Below are 15,487 nucleotides of genomic sequence, written 5' to 3'. Positions count from 1 at the left end.
GTCGTGACTTTATTTAGTGATGAGTCCACTATCTTGGAAGAGGTTTCAATCGATTATGATGAGAACAAAGTTGCTACTTATGATGATTATTGTGATGAAATTTATGCTATAAAAAGTAGTGATGATTATATTTATAAAACTTGTCATGATTATGATTACCCTTTTTCTGAACATTACTCTTTTAATGTGGAAACAATTTATAGTATTCAAGTCTCTTATGAAACTCCCACTATTCCGAATGAGAAGAATTTTGCTTATGTGGAGAGTAGTAAAAACTCTATGCTTGTAGATCATGAAAAGAATGCTTTAGGTGCTGGTTATATTGTTGAATTCGTTCATGATGCTACTGAAAATTATTATGAGGGAGGAATTTATGCTTGTAGAAATTGCAATGATATCAAGTTTCCTCTCTATGTGCTTAAAGTTTTAAAGTTATGCTTGTTTTGCCTTCCTATGCTAGTTGATTATTGTTCCCATAAGTTGTTTGCTCATAAAATCCCTATGCATAGGAAGTGGGTTAGACTTAAATGTGCTAGTCATATTCTTCATGATGCTCTCTTTATGTTTCAGTTCTTATCTTTTATGCGAGCATCATTGAAATCATCATGCCTAGCTAGGGGCGTTAAACGATAGCGCTTGTTGGGAGGCAACCCAATTTTATTTTAGTTTCTTGCTTTTTTGGTTCTGTTTAGGAATAAATAATCCATCTAGCTTCTGTTTAGATGTGGTTTCATGTTTTAATTAGTGTTTGTGCCAAGTAAGACCTATAGGATCTTCTTGGATGATAGTTATTTGATCTTGCTGAAAATTCCAGAAACTTTCTGTTCACGAAAACAATTGTTTAAAATCACCAGAACGTGATAAAATACTGATTCCAATTGCAGCAGATCAATAATCAAATTATCTAGGTCGTCCTATTTTGGTAGAATTTTTTGGAGTCCAGAAGTTTGCGTTAGTTACAGATTACTACAGACTGTTCTGTTTTTGACAGATTCTGTTTTTCGTGTGTTGCTTGCTTATTTTGATGACTCTATGGCTAGTAAAATAGTTTACAAACCATAGAGAAGTTGAAATACAGTAGGTTTAACACCAATATAAATAAAGAATTATTTCATTACAGTACCTTGAAGTGGTTTTTTGTTTTCTTTCGCTAATGGAGCTTACGAGTTTTCTGTTAAGTTTTGTGTTGTGAAGTTTTCAAGTTTTGGGTAAAGATTCGATGGACTACGGAATAAGGGGTGGCAAGAGCCTAAGCTTGGGGATTCCCAAGGCACCCCAAGGTAATATTCAAGGACAACCAAGAGCCTAAGCTTGGGGATGCCCCGGATGGCATCCCCTCTTTCGTCTCCATTCATTGGTAACTTTACTTGGAGCTATATTTTTATTCACCACATGATATGTGTTTTGCTTGGAGCGTCATTTTATTTTCTTTTGTTTTGCTTGCTGTTTGAATAAAATACCAAGATCTGAAATTCTTAAATGTTAAAGAGTCTTCACATAGTTACATAATTATTCAACCACTCATTGATCTTCACTTATATCTTTCGGAGTAGTTTGTCATTTGCTCTAGTGCTTCACTTATATCCTTTTAGAGCACAGCGGTGGTTTTATTTTGAAGAAATAGATGAACTCTCATGCTTCACTTATATTATTTTGAGAGTCTTAAACAGCATGGTAATTTTCTTAATCCTAAAATGCTAGGTATCCAAGATTAGTAAAAACTTTCTTATGAGTGTGTTGAATACTAAGAGAAGTTTGATGCTTGATGATTGTTTTGAGATATGAAGGTAGTGATATTAAAGTTATGCTAGTTGAGTAGTTGTGAATTTGAGAAATACTTGTGTTGAAGTTTGCAAGTCCCGTAGCATGCACGTATGGTAAACGTTATGTAACAAATTTGAAACATGAGGTGTTCTTTGATTGTCCTCCTTATGAGTGGCGGTCGGGGACGAGCGATGGTCTTTTCCTACCAATCTATCCCCCTAGGAGCATGCGCGTAGTGCTTGGTTTTTGATGACTTGTAGATTTTTGCAATAATTATGTGAGTTCTTTATGACTAATGTTGAGTCCATGGATTATACGCACTCTTACCCTTCCATCATTGCTAGCCTCTTCGGTACCGTGCATTGCCCTTTCTCACATTGAGAGTTGGTGCAAACTTTGCCGGTGCATCCAAACCCCGTGATATGATACGCTCTTTCACACATAAACCTCCTTATATCTTCCTCAAAACAGCCACCATACCTACCTATTATGGCATTTCCATAGCCATTCCGAGATATATTGCCATGCAACTTTCCACCATTCAGTTTATCATGACACGTTCATCATTGTCATATTGCTTTGCATGATCATGTAGTTGACATAGTATTTGTGGCAAAGCCACCATTCATAACTCTTTCATACATGTCACTCTTGGCTCATTGCATATCCCGGTACACCGCCGGAGGCATTCATATAGAGTCATACTTTGTTCTAGTATCGAGTTGTAATCATTGAGTTGTAAATAAATAGAAGTGTGATGATCATCATTTTCTAGAGCGTTGTCCCAAGTGAGGAATAAAAAAAGAAGAAGAAGAGAAAGGCCATAAAAAAGAGAAGGCCCAAAAAAATGAGAGAAAAAGATAGAAGGGACAATGTCACTATCCTTTTACCACACTTGTGCTTCAAAGTAGCACCATGATCTTCATAATAGAGAGTCTCTTGTTTTGTCACTTTCATATACTAGTGGGAATTTTTCATTATAGAACTTAGCTTGTATATTCCAACAATGGGCCTCCTCAAGTGCCCTAGGTCTTCGTGAGCAAGCAAGTTGGATGCACACCCACTTAGTTTCTTTTGTTGAGCTTTCATATATTTATAGCTCTAGTGCATCCGTTGCATGGCAATCCCTACTCCTCGCATTAACATCAATCGATGGACATCTTCATAGCTCATTGATTAGCCGCGTTGATGTGAGACTTTCTCCTTTTTGTCTTCTCCACATAACCCCCATCATTATATTCTATTCCACCCATAGTGCTATATCCATGGCTCACGCTCATGTATTGCGTGAAGGTTGAAAAAGTTTGAGATTACTAAAGTATGAAACAATTGCTTGGCTTGTCATCGGGGTTGTGCATGATGAGAGCATTCTTGTGTGACGAAAATGGAGCATGACTAAACTATATGATTTTGTAGGGATGAACTTTCTTTGGCCATGTTATTTTGAGAGGACATAATTGCTTAGTTAGTATGCTTGAAGTATTATTATTTTTATGTCAATATGAACTTTTATCTTGAATCTTTCGGATCTGAATATTCATACCACAATTAAGAAGAATTACATTGAAATTATGCCAAGTAGCATTCCACATCAAAAATTCTGTTTTTATCATTTACCTACTCGAGGACGAGCAGGAATTAAGCTTGGGGATGCTGATACGTCTCCAACGTATCTATAATTTTTTATTGTTCCATGCTATTATATTATCTGTTTTGGATGTTTATGGGCTTTATTAAACACTTTTATATTATTTTTGGGACTAACCTATTGACCCAGAGCCCAGTGCCAGTTCCTGTTTTTTCCCTTGTTTTAGTGTTTCGAAGAAAACGGAATGAAACCTTCTGGAGAAGTTATTCTTGGAAAGAAAGCAACCCGGGAGACTTGGAGTGCACGTCAGGAAAGCAACAAGGGAGGCACGAGGCAGGGGGGCGCGCCCACCCCCCTGGGCGCGCCCTCCACCCTCGTGGGCCCCTTGTGGCTCCCCTGACGTATTTCTTCCTCCTATATATACCATATACCCTAAAACCTTCGGGGAACAGAATAGATTGGGAGTTCCGCCACCGCAAGCCTCTGTAGCCACCAAAAACCAATCGGGACCCTGTTCCGGCACCCTGCCGGAGGGGGGGATCCCTCACCGGTGGCCATCTTCATCATCCCAGCGCTCTCCATGACGAGGAGGGAGTAGTTCACCCTCGGGGCTGAGGGTATGTACCAGTAGCTATGTGTTTGATCTCTCTCTCTCTCTCGTGTTCTTGAGGTGATTCGATCTTGATGTATCGCGAGCTTTGCTATTATAGTTGGATCTTATGTTGTTTCTCCCCCTCTACTCTCTTGTAATGGATTGAGTTTTCCCTTTTGAAGTAATCTTATCGGCTTGAGTCCTTAATGATTTGAGAACACTTGATGTATGTCTTGTCGTGCGTATCTGTGGTGACAATGGGATATCACGTGATTCACTTGATGTATGTTTTGGTGATCAACTTGCGGGTTCCGCCCATGAACCTATGCATAGGGGTTGGCACACGTTTTCGTCTTGATTCTCCGGTAGAAACTTTGGGGCACTCTTTGAGGTTCTATGTGTTGGTTGAATAGATGAATCTGAGATTGTGTGATGCATATCGTATAATCATACCCACGGATACTTGAGGTGACATTGGAGTATCTAGGTGACATTAAGGGTTTGGTTGATGTGTGTCTTAAGGTGTTATTTTACTACAAACTCTAGGGCTGTTTGTGACACTTATAGGAATAGCCCAATGGATTGATCGGAAAGAATAACTTTGAGGTGGTTTCGTACCCTACCATAATCTCTTCGTTTGTTCTCCGCTATTAGTGACTTTGGAGTGACTCTTTGTTGCATGTTGAGGGATAGTTATATGATCCAATTATGTTATTATTGTTGAGAGAACTTGCACTAGTGAAAGTATGAACCCTAGGCCTTGTTTCCTAGCATTGCAATACCGTTTACGCTCACTTTTATCATTAGGTACCTTGTTGTTTTTATATTTTCATATTACAAAAACCTATATCTACCATCCATATTGCACTTGTATCACCATCTCTTCACCGAACTAGTGCACCTATATAATTTACCATTGTATTGGGTGTGTTGGGGACACAAGAGACTCTTTGTTATTTGGTTGCAGGGTTGCTTGAGAGAGACCATCTTCATCCTACGCCTCCCACGGATTGATAAACCTTAGGTCATCCACTTGAGGGAAATTTGCTACTCTCCTACAAACCTCTGCACTTGGAGGCCCAACAACGTCTACAAGAAGAAGGTTGCGTAGTAGACATCACCCCACCTTTCCCACTGTAAGTTGCTCGGAAGAAGCAACCATCAATACGCTCTAAAGTCTCTCTGGTGGTGGAAATGCATGGAGAGAAATGCATCTGAATGAAGCGCGCCCTGTAAACTGTGACGGAGGGAGGAGTCGAATGAGGCCCTGTTTGGATCACCGTTTCTCTTTTGAATACACTTGTAAAAAATAAACACCTGCGTCCGTCGTTTCAAATCTGGCTAGAATTTGCATAGCGGCCAGTAACTTACAGGTGTAAGTTATACGCCTCCATATTGAAATACAACCATTCCAAGCATGGCCCGAAGGTGCAAAAACAAGTACGCGTATGGCCAGTCGGTCAATGCACTTCCTCTTGGCATATCACTGACATGTGGGACCGGAGTGTGAGCAAACCGATCTCAATTAACGGCAAAATGGCCAACCCGTCGTTCCTTGAGAGAGACGAGGAGCGAAAACACATAGACGGGCTCGCACGGAGGCCAAGATATATTCGAGCATGGTTGATCGATATCATCATTACATGTTCGATGTTTTTTAACACTACCATTGGGCTGCCGTTTTCCGCCCTTCTCCCGAATAAATGTGTACTTTATCAGAGCTTAAAATAAAATAAGAGTACAGACGCTCCACCATACGGTTCTAGTAGTAGTACTACTCGTACAACTATAAACCTTGCGCTTGGCTCATCGCCTCTTCGTGAAGTCGAACAATGATGGTACTCCGCATGTTGGGTACTACAGTGTACGCCTGTGGAAATCTGACACCAAATGAACTGTTGCATGTCCACCGCCTGGGCGAGGGTAGGTTGCATTAGTCAAAAGGTGTAAGCGAGCTTCACCTTGTTCTGCAAGCTTCTCCTCGTTCTGCGAGTTGACGGGACACACCAAAAAGTAGTGCTAGTCCATACTCCCTCCTTTCCGGTTAATATGGCTTAATCTTTTTTGCGGGTAAATGAGAGAGCTTTATTCATATATAAGCATGATACGTCTCCAACGTATCTATAATTTTTGATTGTTCTATGTTATTATATTATCTGTTTTGGATGTTTAATGGGCTTTATTATACACTTTTATATTGTTTTTGGGACTAACCTACTAACCAAAGGCCCAGTGCAAATTGCTGTTTTTTTGCCTATTTCAGTGTTTCGCAGAAAAGGAATATCAAACGGAGTCCAAACGGAATGAAACCTTCGGGAGAGTTATTTTTGGAACAAACGCAATCCAGGAGAATTGGAGTGGACGTCAAGAAAGAAACGAGGAGGCCACAAGGCAGGAGGGCGCGCCCCCCACCCTCGTGGCTCCCCTGACCGACTTCTTTCGCCTATATATACTCATATACCCCGAAAACATCCGCGAGCACCACGAAACCCTATTTCCACTGCCGCAACCTTCTGTACCCGTGAGATCCCATCTTGGGGCCTTTTCCGGCGCTCCGCCGAAGGGGGAATCGATCACGGAGGGCTTCTACATCAACACCATAGCCTCTCCGATGATGTGTGAGTAGTTTACCACAGACCTTCGGGTCCATAGTTATGAGCTAGATGGCTTCTTCTCTGTCTTTCGATCTCAATACAAAGTTCTCCTCGATCTTCTTGGAGATCTATTTGATGTAATTCTTTTTGCGGTGTGTTTGTCGAGATCCGATGAATTGTGGGTTTATGATCAAGATTATCTATGAACAATATTTGAATCTCCTCTGAATTCTTTTATGTATGATTTGTTATCTTTGCAAGTCTCTTCGAATTATCAGGTTGGTTTGGCCTACTAGATTGATCTTTCTTGCAATGGGAGAAGTGCTTAGCTTTGGGTTCAATCTTGCGGTGTCCTTTCCCAATGACAGCAGGGGCAGGAAGGCACGCATTGTATTGTTGCCATCGAGGATAAAAAGATGGGGTTTATATCATATTGCTTGAGTTTATCCCTCTACATCATGTCATCTTGCCTAATGCGTTACTCTGTTCTTATGAACTTAATACTCTAGATGCATGCTGGATAGCGGTCGATGTGTGGAGTAATAGTAGTAGATGCAGAATCGTTTCGGTCTACTTGTCGCGGGCGTGATGCCTATATACATGATCATGCCTAGATATTCCCATAACTATGCACTTTTCTATCAATTGCTCGACAGTAATTTGTTCACCCACGGTAATACTTATGCTACCTTGAGAGAAGCCACTAGTGAAACCTATGGCCCCCGGCTCTATTTTCCATCATATAAGTTTCCAATCTATTTTACTTTGCAATCTTTACTTTCCGATCTATATCATAAAAATACCAAAAATATTTATCTTATTATCTCTATCAGATCTCACTTTTGCAAGTGGTTGTGAAGGGATTGACAGCCCCTTTATCACGTTGGTTGCAAGGTTCTTATTTATTTGTGTAGGTACAAGGCAACTTGTGTGTAGTCTCCTACTGGATTGATACCTTGGTTCTCAAAAACTGAGGGAAATATTTACGCTACTTTGTTGCATCACCCTTTCCTCTTCAAGGGAAAACCAACGCAGTGCTCAAGAGGTAGCAAGAGGGATTTCTAGCGCCGTTGCCTGGGAGATCTACGCCAAGTCAAGTCAAGTCAAGACATACCAAGTACCTATCATCAACTCTTATCCCTCGCATTACATTATTTGCCATTTGCCTCTCGTTTTCCTCTCCCCCCACTTCACCCTTGTCGTTTTATTCGCCCTTTTTTTTGTTCGCCTCTTTTCACTTACCTTTTGTGTGCTCGCTCTTTGTGCGATTTGCTGCCATTATGTCTGAAACTGGGGAGGTTATCATTGATAAGGATAATAGTAATAACAGGAAAACTTTGATGATTTTGATGACCCTCATGAAGAACCTACTATTTTACACACTAAAAAGTATCGGATTGGCAGTGGTAATATCATTGGGAAAGGAGTTATCCAAGATTTCTTTACTTGTGCCGATGCCCTGCCCACTATGGATGGGTCTATTCTTCATAAAAGTAGTCTTGCGGATGCTATATCTTTGCTCATAGTTGAAATTTAAAGACAATTTATTCATATGCATCCTTGCATACAAAGGATTTTTCTAGAATTTTCCAACATCGAGCATTCTTCTGTTAAGTGTGCAGCTACTATCTTTTTGGCACATGAGTTCAAATTTATAATGAAAGAGGCCAATGAATTTTTTTCGCATTATAGGGTGGACGCTGGTCGTCCTCCCATAGAGGCTATCCTTTTTAATCAAGAAGACATAATGCGTTTACGATATTTAGATCATGTTGCTTACAATGAAAACCTTAGAAAGAAGGTTCCTACCGATGTTCTAGTTGATAGAATATCTGAGCTTAATGATGATTTTGTTATTCAGAACAATGGGTTAGGTTTTTCTCTTGAACAAAGGCTCATGACTTTTTGCCAAAAGAATGCTTATAATGATGAATTAGTTGTGCAATACAAAGGGCCAAAGGAGGAACCCATACCTCCCGAGCTTGATCTTGGGGACTTTTGTCCCATTAAATTTAGCCCTTTTGATTACTTTTGCTTGCCACAAAGAAAACTTGCTGCTGAACATAGGGAATATGAGATGAGTTTCCGTGATTTACCTTATCACTATGGCAATACCTAGATCTATTCTTGCTTTTATGCCTAGCTAGGGGCGTTAAACGATAGCGCTTGTTGGGAGGCAACCCAATTTTATTTTTGTTTCTTGCTTTTTGGTTCTGTTTAGTAATAAATAATTCATCTAGCCTCTGTTTAGATGTGGTTTTATGTTTTAAATTAGTGTTTGTGCCAAGTAGAACCTTTGGGAAGACTTGGGTGAAGTCTTTATGATCTTGCTGTAAAAAACAGAAACTTTAGCGCTCACGAGATTAGCTGCCATTTTTTACTGGAAAATGATTTTTGGTTGATTATTTTTGAAGATGATTAATAGAAAAATTCCTCACGTCCACAAATTTATTTCAGAATTTTTGGAGTTCCATAAGTATACGTTTGATAGAGATTACTACAGACTGTTCTGTTTTTGACAGATTCTGTTTTTCGTGTGTTGTTTGCTTATTTTGATGAATCTATGGCTAGTATCGGGGGATATGAACCATAGAGAAGTTGTAATACAGTAGGTTTAACACCAATATAAATAAATAATGAGTTCATTACAGTACCTTGAAGTGGTGGTTTGTTTTCTTTCGGTAACGGAGCTCATGAGATTTTCTGTTGAGTTTTGTGTTGTGAAGTTTTCAAGTTTTGGGTAAAGATTTGATGGATTATGGAATAAGGAGTGGCAAGAGCCTAAGCTTGGGGATGCCCAAGGCACCCCAAGGTAAAATTCAAGGACAACCAAAAGCCTAAGCTTGGGGATGCCCCGGAAGGCATCCCCTCTTTCGTCTTCGTCTACCGGAAACTTTACTTGAGGCTATATTTTTATTCACCACATGATATGTGTTTTGCTTGGAGCGTCTTGTATGATTTGAGTCTTTGCTTTTTAGTTTACCATAATCATCCTTTCTGTACACACCTTTTGAGAGAGACACACATGAATCAGAATTTATTAGAATACTCTATGTGCTTCACTTATATCTTTTGAGCTAGATAATTTTGCTCTAGTGCTTCACTTATATCCTTTAGAGCACGGTGGTGGTATTTTATAGAAATTATTGATCTCTCATGCTTCACTTATATTATTTTGAGAGTCTTTTAGAACAGCATGTAATTTGCTTTGGCTATAAAATTAGTCCTAATATGATAGGCATCCAAGATTGGTATAATAAAAACTATCATATAAAGTGCATCGAATACTATGAGAAGTTTGATACTTGATAATTGTTTTGATGTATGAAGATGGTGATATTAGAGTCAGCTAGTTGAGTAGTTGTGAATTTGAGAAATACTTGTTCTAAAGTTTTGTGATTCCCGTAGCATGCACGTATGGTGAACCGTTATGTGATGAAGTCGGAGCATGATTTATTTATTGATTGTCTTCCTTACAAGTGGCGGTCGGGGACGAGCGATGGTCTTTTCCTACCAATATATCCCCCTAGGAGCATGCGCGTAGTACTTCGTTTCGATAACTAATAGATTTTTGCAATAAGTATGTGAGTTCTTTATGACTAATGTTGAGTCCATGGATTATACACACTCTCACCCTTCCACCATTGCTAGCCTCTCTAATACCGCGCACATTTCGCCGGTATCATACACCCACCATATACCTTCCTCAAAACAGCCACCATACCTACCTATTATGGCATTTCCATAGCCATTCCGAGATATATTGCCATGCAACTTACCACCGTTCCATTTATTATGGCACGCTCCATCATTGTCATATTGTTTTGCATGATCATGTAGTTGACATCGTATTTGTGGCAAAGACACCTTTATAATTCTTTCATACATGTCACTCTTGATTCATTGCATATCCCGGTACACCGCCGGAGGCATTCACATAGAGTCATATTTTTTCTAAGTATTGAGTTGTAATTTTTGAGTTGTAAGTAAATAAAAGTGTGATGATCATCATTATTAGAGCATTGTCCCAAGTGAGGAAAGGATGATGGAGACTATGATTCCCCCACAAGTCGGGATGAGACTCCGGACGAAAAAAGAAGAAGAAAAAAAAGAGGCCATAAAAAAAGAGAAAAAGGCCCAAATAAAAAAAATGAGAGAAAAAGAGAGAAGGGACAATGTTACTATCCTTTTACCACACTTGTGCTTCAAAGTAGCACCATGATATTCATAATAGAGAGTCTCCTATGTTGTCACTTTCATATACTAGTGGGAATTTTACATTATAGAACTTCAATGATGGGCTTCCTCAAAATGCCCTAGGTCTTCGTGAGCAAGCGAGTTGGATGCACACCCACTTTGTTTCTTTTGTTGAGCTTTCATACACTTTTAGCTCTAGTGCATCCGTTGCATGGCAATCCCTACTCACTCACATTGATATCTATTGATGGGAATCTCCATAGCCCGTTGATACGCCTAGTTGATGTGAGACTATCTTCTCCTTTTTGTCTTCTCTACAACCACCCCTCTATTCCACATATAGTGCTATGTCCATGGCTCACACTCATGTATTGCGTGAAGATTGAAAAAGTTTGAGAATATCAAAAGTATGAAACAATTGCTTGGCTTGTCATCGGGGTTGTGCATGATTAAATACTTTGTGTGATGAAGATAGAACATAGCCAGACTATATGATTTTGTAGGGATAACTTTCTTTGGCCATGTTATTTTGAGAATACATGATTGCTTTGTTAGTATGCTTGAAGTATTATTATTTTTATGTCAATATTAAACTTTTATCTTAAATCTTTCAGATCTGAACATTCATGCCACAATAAAGAAAATTACATACAAAATTATGCTAGGTAGCATTCCACATCAAAAATTCTGTTTTTATCATTTACCTACTCAAAGGCGAGCAGGAATTAAGCTTGGGGATGCTTGATACGTCTCCAACATATCTATAATTTTTTATTGTTCTATATTATTATATTATCTGTTTTGGATGTTTAATGGGCTTTATTATACACTTTTATATTATTTTTGGGACTAGCCTACTAACCAAAGGCCCAGTGCAAATTGTTGTTTTTTTGCCTATTTCAGTGTTTCGCAGAAAAGGAATATCAAACGGAGTCCAAACGGAATGAAACCTTCGGGAGAGTTATTTTTGGAACAAACGCAATCGAGGAGACTTGGAGTGGACATCAAGAAAGAAACAAGGAGGCCACAAGGCAGGAGGGCGCGCCCAGGAGGGGTAGGCGTGCCCCCCACCCTCGTGGGCCCCTCCTGGCTCCCCTGACCGACTTCTTTCGCCTATATATACTCATATACCCCAAAAACATCCGAGAGCACCACGAAACCCTATTTCCACTGCCGCAACCTTCTGTACCCGTGAGATCCCATCTTGGGGCCTTTTCCGGCGCTCCGCCGGAGGGGGAATCGATCACGGAGGGCTTCTACATCAACACCATAGCCTCTCCGATGATGTGTGTGAGTAGTTTACCACAGACCTTCGGGTCCATAGTTATTAGCTAGATGGCTTCTTCTCTCTCTTTGGATCTCAATACAAAGTTCTCCTCGATCTTCTTGGAGATCTATTCGATGTAATTCTTTTTGCGGTGTGTTTGTCGAGATCCGGTGAATTGTGGGTTTATGATCAAGATTATCTATGAACAATATTTGAATCTCCTCTGAATTCTTTTATGTATGATTTGTTATCTTTACAAGTCTCTTCGAATTATCAGTTTGGTTTGGCCTACTAGATTGATCTTTCTTACATTGGGAGAAGTGCTTAGCTTTGGGTTCAATCTTCCGGTGTCCTTTCCCAGTGACAGCAGGGGCAGCAAGGCGCGCATTGTATTGTTGCCATCGAGGATAAAAAGATGGGGTTTATATCATATTGCTTGAGTTTATCCCTCTACATCATGTCATCTTGCCTAATGCGTTACTCTGTTCTTATGAACTCAATACTCTAGATGCATGCTGGATAGCGGTCGATGTGTGGAGTAATAGTAGTAGATGCAGAATCATTTCGGTCTACTTGTCGCGGGCGTGATGCCTATATACATGATCATGCCTAGATATTCTCATAACAATGCACTTTTCTATTAATTGCTCGACAGTAATTTGTTCACCCACCGTAATACTTATGCTATCTTGAGAGAAGCCACTAGTAAAACCTATGGCCCCGGGGTCTATTTTCCATCATATAAGTTTCCAATCTATTTTACTTTGCAATCTTTACTTTCCAATCTATATCATAAAAATACCAAAAATATTTATCTTATTATCTCTATCAGATCTCACTTTTGCAAGTGGCCGTGAAGGGATTGACAACCCCTTTATCGCGTTGGTTGCAAGGTTCTTATTTGTTTGTGTAGGTACAAGGCGACTTGCGTGTAGTCCCCTACTGGATTGATACCTTGGTTCTCAAAAACTGAGGGAAATACTTACGCTACTTTGCTGCATCACCCTTTCCTCTTCAAGGGGAAACCAACGCAGTTCTCAAGAGGTAGCAAAGCATTCTTAGGATGATCAACCAAGAGACTGGTCACTAGGAAGCGAGGTACCCCGCAAAAAAGAAGAAGGAAGCGAGGTGTTTCATCAAGCCAGCTCTCGGCCACATTCAAAGTGCAGCAAGCACGGTTCGCACAAAGATGCGCCGCAAGGTTTGCTGACCTGTTTACATGCTGACAAAAAAAGAGGAAATATTACTGAGCGCTCCTATTTGTAAAAGGATCTGAGCCAGAATTAAGCGAGAATTGTGGCGAGTGTTCCATGCAATCAGCTTCCATTATCACATGCGAGAACCCTCGAAGAGAATCAAATGTGTTGAAGATTGCTTTATCACATTTTTAAAATATAATAAGAGTGCAGACGCTCCTCCATCTGGTTCCTAGTATAGTATAGTACATACCTCTATAGTAGTAGTAGTACTAGTAAACTTTGCGCTTGGCTGTTCGCCTCTTCGGGAAGTCGAACAATAATACTAGTACTAGTATAGTGTATGCTTCTGGCAATCTGACACCGGATTAACTGTTGCACGTCCACCGCCTGAGTGAGGGAGAGCTTGCATTAGTCAAAAGTTTCTCCTTATCCTGCGAGCCACCGCGCGCAAGCTTCTCCCATCCTGCAAGCTTCTCCTTGTTCGGCAAGTTGACAGGACACAGCAAAGTAATGCTAGTCCATACTGCCTCCTTTCCAGTTAATATGGCTTGATTTCAAACGGGATAAATACACTATATGTCACTGTATATTTGTAAAAATACGGTCAGTGGACTTCATAATACGCTCATTGCGCTTAATATATAATTTTCCGGTGTTTATACGGTCACTAGCTCACCCTGGCTGAGTATGTGTGTGCATGCACGTGTAGGTTGTGCACTTGAGCGTGACCGTGTGTGTTCCGTCGTGTGCTCGTACATGCATGCATTAGGGCGTCATGCGCGTTTTTGCGTCCATGTGTACGTGTGACTGTTGCATGCATGCACGAGGTTGTAGTCCCTTACATTCACATGTTCATAAGTCAATGCTTTGTCAAAACGTTGCATGCAAGGTTTAATCATTCGTTGTTCACGCATGCATTCCCGATATTAATACGTTGGTAAAGACAATTTCTTGAGGAAAACGAGCCCATGAATTGAGTACAAAGGGGACCAATAAGCCAGGACGGAGGGAGTACCAGTAGTGAACCGGAAGGAGGGAGTAGGTACTAGTAGTACAGTACTACGTAACAACGTGCAGTAACAAAATTCCTCTATGCGCATCCTGTCTACTCACGTGTCATGCAAGAAAATAGAGATAAGTACAAGTGAGACTCAGGAACGGTCATACACGTAGGGGGAGTACGTGTAGGGGCCACTAAGGAGCAGTCAAATCACACAGTAAGTTAGTCGGAAGAAGCAACCATCATTTCACTCTTCAATGACACGTACGCAATATAAAATGGTTGATATGGAGAGAAAAAGAAAACCACTATATATACACTAGCAGGAGCCTAAGCTACAAGCCTGCTTGCTTGGGTTGCTCTCTTCACAAGCATAGAACGACGGTGGCCACACCGCTGGTCACATATCCGGCCTGATCCCGCCGCTGGGGGAAGGGAACAATGTTCTGCGTAGACGCGGTCGACATCGGCGAGGGAGAAAACCCACAGTCGGTGCGTCCCAATCGGGGGTCCCCGCGGTATGGGCTGATGCCGCGTCCCAACCGCCCTTCTAGCTACAGCCCGACGTCCCAGGTAGTACATCTTCCTTTTGGAGCCGGCTTGCTCCACTGCCGCAGCTCCCCACGTAGCTCCATCTCCATGTCGATCTTTCTCTACTTCTACCGGCTTCTATTTGTGATGAGTTTATGTCTCATGAACTAGTGCCAGTACTATTATTCTAATCACACTTCTTCAATATCTTTGCCATCAGGGATGCTCAGCTCGATTTTAGTGGAACTGCACAAAAGCATCGTATGATCCGAGGGTGCCAGCCGTCTTTCCTTCGACAGGTTCTACCTAGCCAGGAAATTAAATCCTGTTTAGGGTTTAGGGTTTAAGTCGTAGTGACCCCATCAGTAGTTTTTCTTTTGTACACGCTCTCACAACTTTTGTCTTTAGTTGTGAAGTAAATATTGGCTATGATCTGTGAATCATTGAGATGCATCAGCATGCGTGTTAGTTTTCCTTTGTATTTAATGGAATGTTGTAACAGGGCAACCTTGGAGTAGGAATGAAAATGGAGTGGAAAGTTTCCGTTTTCCGAAGAAAAAATGGAAACGGAGAGAAACCAACGTTTCGTTTCGTTGGATCGCGCCATCGAGCAAAACCAACGTTTAAATCACGTCTGTCGCGTTCGTGTCTCACCCTCCTCCACGGCTCGACCCCACACGGTCGCTCGGCATGCCACTCACCGCAAACCGAGTATACGATAACTTTCCCGCCTGCTTGTCGATGGATTGCGCCAT

The sequence above is a fragment of the Triticum aestivum genome, chromosome 6D (assembly GCF_018294505.1).
Source record: "Triticum aestivum cultivar Chinese Spring chromosome 6D, IWGSC CS RefSeq v2.1, whole genome shotgun sequence".
NCBI classification, from domain to species: Eukaryota; Viridiplantae; Streptophyta; class Magnoliopsida; order Poales; family Poaceae; genus Triticum; species Triticum aestivum.
This window is presented reverse-complemented; position numbering follows the sequence as displayed.